We start from the raw sequence: 6,388 nt of genomic DNA on the forward strand, positions 1-6,388 counted from the left end.
TCCATTTTTTAACATCTCCACCCTGGCCTTTATTGAGCAGGTAGTTACAATTTTGTGTGTCTAAGGCTCTGGTCTAATATATAAATGATGAAACTTTGGCTTATGGGGTGGGTTGGTTATAAAAGTTGAAGGGCAAATGGAGGGGATTCAGTATAAGTAATGTGACCTTATGATCACCATTCCACCCTCCCCACCTCCGGTCTCCTCCATTCTCTGGTCAAATTATCCCTTCTCAGGACTGCCTGACAAAATTTGGAATCCTAGAAGAAATACTCTAGTAGCCTGATACCTCTCCCCATTCAGCTTTGGGGAACTGATCCCATTCCAATGGCTGAGAATCTGTAGCAGTGTGATGGCTCTCCTTTGTCCCACTAAGAACCCCTCAATCCTCAACAGGAAAGTTATGTGGGAATCCAGTGTAGGGAAAAGATCCTGAATGCATGGTGGGCTAAGAAACTTTGAGAAGTGCATTGCTGACCCAGAAAAATCCTTGAGCCATGAACCTGACACTCTTGTCTCCCAGAGAAGACCAAAAGCAAGTCATGGAAAAAAAAAACAAAAAATCTGCATCACCTACCTACCCACATTGGCAACCCCCCCTCACAATATTGATCTAAGGAAATAGTTATGTTAATAATTAGAGAATAATTTGGAGAATATACACTATTTACAATGACCACCTGGCCCCAGAGGGCCACAGAGAGGAGAAAAGATGAGGAAAGAAGCTTCTCCACTAGTTTTTTAGCCTTTGTACAGCTGTTTCCACCCATTAATACCTGAGGAGAAAGTCAGGGTGGTGATGGAGGTAATAAAGCCAGATATTCTTGAGGGATCTCCAGGATAGGCAAAGACCAGCCATCAGGAGACTAATTGGTAGTTAGCAGGGATCAGGAGACAGCTAGAACATGACTAGCTACCTTGACCTAACTGGGAGAAACAGAAGAGAAACAAGACAGGTTCACCAGCTATTGGCAGTCCAGCTGCCTTCACAGAGGTTGGGAAGTGGTCTAACCATTAGACCACCCAGCTACTTGTCAAATCTGAACTAGTGGACTAGTGGGGAATGCTGGGTTCTACCATAACTCAGGGATAAACTGAGACCAACTAATATTGTCAGGGCCCAGGGGATCTTCCTCTAAGCCAGGAAAACTGATATCCAACAGGATCTTGCTGAGGCTGTCATTCATTGTGTCCAGAACCAGACCTTCAGTTAGTGAACGGTTAGCAGAAAGGCTGGAGACATGCACCTCAGGGAATCCAGGTTTGGGAGCTTCAGGATCTGGGGTGGGAGAGCTATTGAAAGGGTCAGAGACCAGGTCAAGTGACTCTGGATTAAGAAGCTCATGGGGTGACTCAAAGAGAGGAACATTTTTCAGGGGGATAGTGCTGAGATCTAGCAGTCCCATGGAATCTGGCAGCAGGGTAAAAGATCCCTGGGGGGTAGGCACCGGGCTGAAATCAAGCTCTGCTTCCTTATTTGGGGGTGTAAGCCTCCATGGGTCTGGGGTCATAGGTAGAACAGCTTTGCTGGGTGTGGAGGAACTGGGTAGCTTGCATAACATCTCCTTGACTGGTGTTTTAAAAGGACCTCCATCTTGAGAGTGGCTGAGTTGGGAGATGGGCTCTGATGCTTCTGGGAGGAAGGGGAGATCTGTATTTTGTCTGGAGGGTCCAGGGATTTCTGGGAACAATAGTTCTGGCTCTTCTAAGCAAGGAGGGATAAGGTGCTGTTTCCTTCTGGATCGGCTCGTCTCTCTCCTTTCCCTCCGCTTGATTATGAGCATGTCAGAGACACCTCGTGGTGGGGACTTGAGTCCTGTGAAGGTCTTCTTGGGTCTAGAGGCAGGAAGAAGGGAAGGGTCCTGCCAAGGGTATGGTACTTCTTCCTTGACCACTGGAAAAGGTGAGGGCCACTCTTCCAGTGGTGGGCTCTCCACTTTGATGGGTCTTGCAAACTGGGAAAGTTCTTCCATGGGCTGGAGATCTTCTTCTTTGATGGACTGAGCCCGAAACAAAGGAGATAGCCCTTCCCCAGGTAGGGTTTGTTCTTCTTTTAATGATCCAGAAGAGGAAAAGGGAGAAAGTCCCTCCTCAGCTAGAAGCACCTTAGGGGCCATGCATACCCACTTGCTATGATGGACAAGCTCTGAACTCATGAGAGAGGCAGCCAGGGGTAATGGCACCTTCACTGAAGGCTGCAACACCAGGGATTGGTTCACTGGGAACTGGATTGGTACTAGATATGAGTTGACCCTTGGTAGTAGCGGCTTCATCTTCCGTCGTGCACTCAAGGGGAGCTCAGCTTTGATGCCCAGGTTTCTGTGGAGGTCAGGGATGGGCCGTTTCTGTTGTGATTCCAAGTGCTCAGACAATGTTGGAGACCCTGGGTCCAGTGGCTTAAACACTTGGTCCAGTGTCAAATAGCTATTGGCATCAGGGTGAATGGTCCAAAAGGACGCCTTGCCATTGGCAGATGTCTTCCGAACAAACATGTCATGTAGAGAAAGATTGTGGCGGATGGAATTCTTCCAGCCTGGTTTGACGATGTGTTTAAAATAGGGAAAGTGATCCTCAATCCAGGTATAGATGTCTTTCAAGGTCATGCATTTCTGCTCAGTGCTATTTATGGCAAACTGGATCATGGCCATGTAGGAATAAGGTGGTCTTTCCGATACAGAATCCTGCCAGGAGGTTGATGCAACCGGGGGTTCTTCCACCTTGACTTGACTTTGCTCCAGATGACGATTCTCTTTCTCCTCTATCTCTTGCTTGATGCTGCAGGAACCCAATCCATCAGAACTCATCTTTCCTAACCAGTGAATATTGGTCAGACTATCATCCAGAAGGCATCCTGCTGCCTCACTTCCAGCACAGCCCTCCAGCTCCCGTCCCTGGCTGGAATGGGTTCCTAGGGATCTGGGTAGGGTCACATCTCTAGTCGAAGGTTTTGGTCCCATGCTTTCAGTAACTGCTTCAGCTCCCTTGGCTACTTCATCTCCTTGATTTGGAGGTTGAGATCCTGGAGGATTGGTAGGGGCCCGTCCACTGCTGATAAGGATGAATTTGTTGGGTCCACTGCTACCACTCTCTTTCCCTTTGGCGGTTAGAGCTGCAATGATGCTTTGTATATCTGTGTTGGTGGGAACTGCTACCACTTGGGTGTTTGGCATGGTGGGGTGGTTGATGATCTTAATGCCTGTTGGAAACTTCTGAAGATCAGGTTCTGCCACCTCCTTGGATGGCTGCATTTGGCCAGTCTCCTTCTGAGCAGGAGTCCCTTTGGGTTCCTCCTTTGCTCCTTCACCTGTGGCATCACGGATAGGAAGGGGGAGTTTCCCTCTCTTGAGAATCAGGGACCGATGGGGGCTAGTTTTCATCATGAATCTATGCAATCACTCTCCATTGAAAAGAAGAACAGAATCTTATCTAATAACATAAAGTCATCCAGACTTTATTTGCCCAACTAATCATACTCAGTTCTTCACTGTTTCTTGTGTTGCATCATTTCATTATTTCGGTATTCTTCACCATTCTGGCTCACCAAACATCTCTTTGGAATGGATACTCTGCAGCTTATCAATGCCTTTACCTCAGCAAGGGGGCTGCAGCCTCCACCGCTGCCCCAGGCCGGGCCTCCAGGGGCCGGGCCTCCCCTCAGCCTCAGCCCCTAGGCGAGCCAGGGTCCAGGAGCAGGCCTGGGCCGCTGGGGGCCGGGTCGGCTGCGTCCCCGACTGCGTGAGGGAGGGGGGAGGGGAGGAGGGGGAGGGGCCTTTCTGTCCATTTTCAATCCCTCCTGCAAGAATCATTTCCCACTCTCCTCAATGCCCATTCCTTCTCTCTGAGATCACCTCGAATTTATCGTATATGTATCTTCTATCTTGTTTTCCAGTTGACTGTCTCCTTCTTTAGAATGGAAATTCCTTGAGGACAGGGACTGCCTTTATTTGTATTTATTTGTACTCTCAGGGTGAGAATTTAGCTGATGCTTACTGACTTGGTCTGTCATGCAATCATAGTAAGGATCCACTCAAATTTAGGTAACTGAGGGTAGAAGTGAGCCAGAGGCAGAAGCGAAAGGCCTGGAAATTGTGATAAAGGCAATTTCAGAATCCAGGATCTTGGAGGTGGAAAAGTTTGGGGCATGGTGAGGTCTAAGGTGGAACTTCCTCTGTGAGTGATTGTTGAGTGCTGGTATGATGGAAAGGTCTATGACTTTGGGGAGCACAGACCAACCCTTCTTACTGGCCCAGGGTTGCTAACCATGGAAAATGTGAATACTCTCTGAGTTGTAGTCAGGAAGGAAAATCTTCTGAAGGTTCAGTGAGGATCATAAAAGCAGGGGGAAAATATCCAAGGTGAAGAAGAGCTAGTCAACAACGGGTTTCAGAGGGCATAGCAGAAGAAAAGACAGAAAATAGGGACTGTGGAAGGGAGGGACTGAACTAGATAAGGATGAGAGTGTGATGAGAGGTATGTGGTTTTTCCCTAGGTAGTAGGGAATTTGAATCATTTGGAGTAGAGGAAGAGAAAGAGGAGAAAAGATTTTGTTAACTGTGGGATGGAGGAGTGTCAAATATGGAGGAGGTCTGTGTTGATGGTGTGTCCCAGGGCCCAAGTTTTCCACATTAGAAGCCTCTTGAAATCAAAGACCTTAAATCTCTTCCTCTGAGGTCAGGATCATGTCTCCCTCTCAGATTTGGGAGTTGTCTGAAGGAGGTATGAGACTCCTCTTTAGACTGTGGAATCCCCAAGGGCAGGGTCATGTCTCCCTTTTTGACCTGGGGTACCCCTTGAGGACAGGGGCTTTATGATCATTTCTTTTCTTTCCTTCCCAGCTTCAGTCCACTACCCTCTTCCCCTTCACCCTCATGCATGCCACTACAAAAGGATTGGTTGGGAATGTCTTTTTATATCTTGTCTTTGGAATCATGCTTAACAGCACATAGAAATTGCTCTTTATGGTTTATAATGCACTTTCCTTTCCAGGTGAGAAAGGTAATTATCATCACCCTCATTTTACAGATGGGGGAGTTAAGGGCCAAAGTAATGTGAAGTCTAAGTGTACTGCATCCTTATCTGGTGCCCTTCCTATTGTGTTAGGCTGTTCTAAGAATAATCACCCCCCCCTCCAGTTTCTCTCTCATAATTCCAGGTCAGGGAATGGAGTTTTGACTGTAAGTGACCACTGCATGGAATGATTTGAGAAGCTGTTTGGCACTGGGAAAAGAGAGTAGAATTCAGTTTGGGTTGGGCAATCAGAAAACCTGAGTTTGACTCCTAGTTCCACCCCCACCTGTGTTATCCTGGTCAAATTACTAATGTCTGAGCCTCTATTTCCTCAACTGTAAAATGTGAATAATAAATGTATACTGTTAGGAGTGCCCTTTGTAAATCTTCAAAGCCCTAGAGAAATGTGAGCTGCTATGATTATGATCTATATTCTAGCTTTTCCCTTTGTTCATGGGACAGTTGAGATGATAGGGACTCTGAGCTTTTGCATGGGGTCTGGGATCTTGGAACCCATGCTTCTCTCTGACATGAGAAGCCCTGGAAAGATTGCCTGCAATAAAGCTGGAAAGGCAGGCTTAAAGCTGTCCAAGTGTGTGATGGGCAAGCTCAGCCTGGGGGACCTGAGGGTGGGGGTGGAACTGTAAAATCAAATGGGAACCGATCTTTTCACAATAAAAGCACTTGATGTTCTCTAATAAAAACACCCACACCTCAAAACAGCAGAGGAAGTTTTATTGAGGATTCCTCCTCCAGGGATAACTCTTCTCTGAGAGGGTGGCCCAAATCACCTTATAAGGGCTCAGGTGAGCTTGAGTAGTAAGAACAGAGAATGGGGTTGGTCTGAGATTAGTGTCTGGGGGGGTTCTATGGTTCTCCTAAAAGTCATTAGTTTGACTGTAGGGAGGGGAATCTCCTGAGACAGCTCACTAGTCTGGCTTCTATAGCAAGCATAAAATACTTATGGAGCAGCTAGATGATGTGGTAGACAGAACTCAGGACCTGAAGTTAGGAAGAGCCATCTTCCTGAGGTTGAATCTGCTCTCAGATACTTACTAGTTGGGTGACCTTGGGTTGTAAGTCACTTCACCCTGTTTGCCTTAGTTTTCTCATCTGTAAAATAAGCTGGAGAATGATAAAGCACTCCAGTATCTCTGCCAAGATACTAGACCCCAAATTATGACTCCAAGTGGGATCACAAATAATTGGGGATGACTGAAATGATTGAACAGCAACAACATGAAGCACTTTGCTCATGGCTACTCTGTGAAGTGGCTGTAAATATCATGATGCCTATTTTAGAGTTAAGGACCTTGAGGCTCAAAGAGACACCCATGGTTGCAAAGCTAATAAATGCTGGGCCATGAACCCTGCTGGGCCC

General features: G+C 47.0%; 1 pseudogene; it reads right to left on the reverse strand.

Moving 5' to 3' along the window:
• Positions 1 to 607: 607 nt before the first annotated feature.
• LOC141490772 (forkhead box protein M1 pseudogene) lies at positions 608 to 3,380 on the reverse strand (annotated as a pseudogene).
• Positions 3,381 to 6,388: the final 3,008 nt, after the last annotated feature.

This window comes from Macrotis lagotis, chromosome 1, assembly GCF_037893015.1.
Source record: "Macrotis lagotis isolate mMagLag1 chromosome 1, bilby.v1.9.chrom.fasta, whole genome shotgun sequence".
Classification (NCBI taxonomy): Eukaryota; Metazoa; Chordata; class Mammalia; order Peramelemorphia; family Peramelidae; genus Macrotis; species Macrotis lagotis.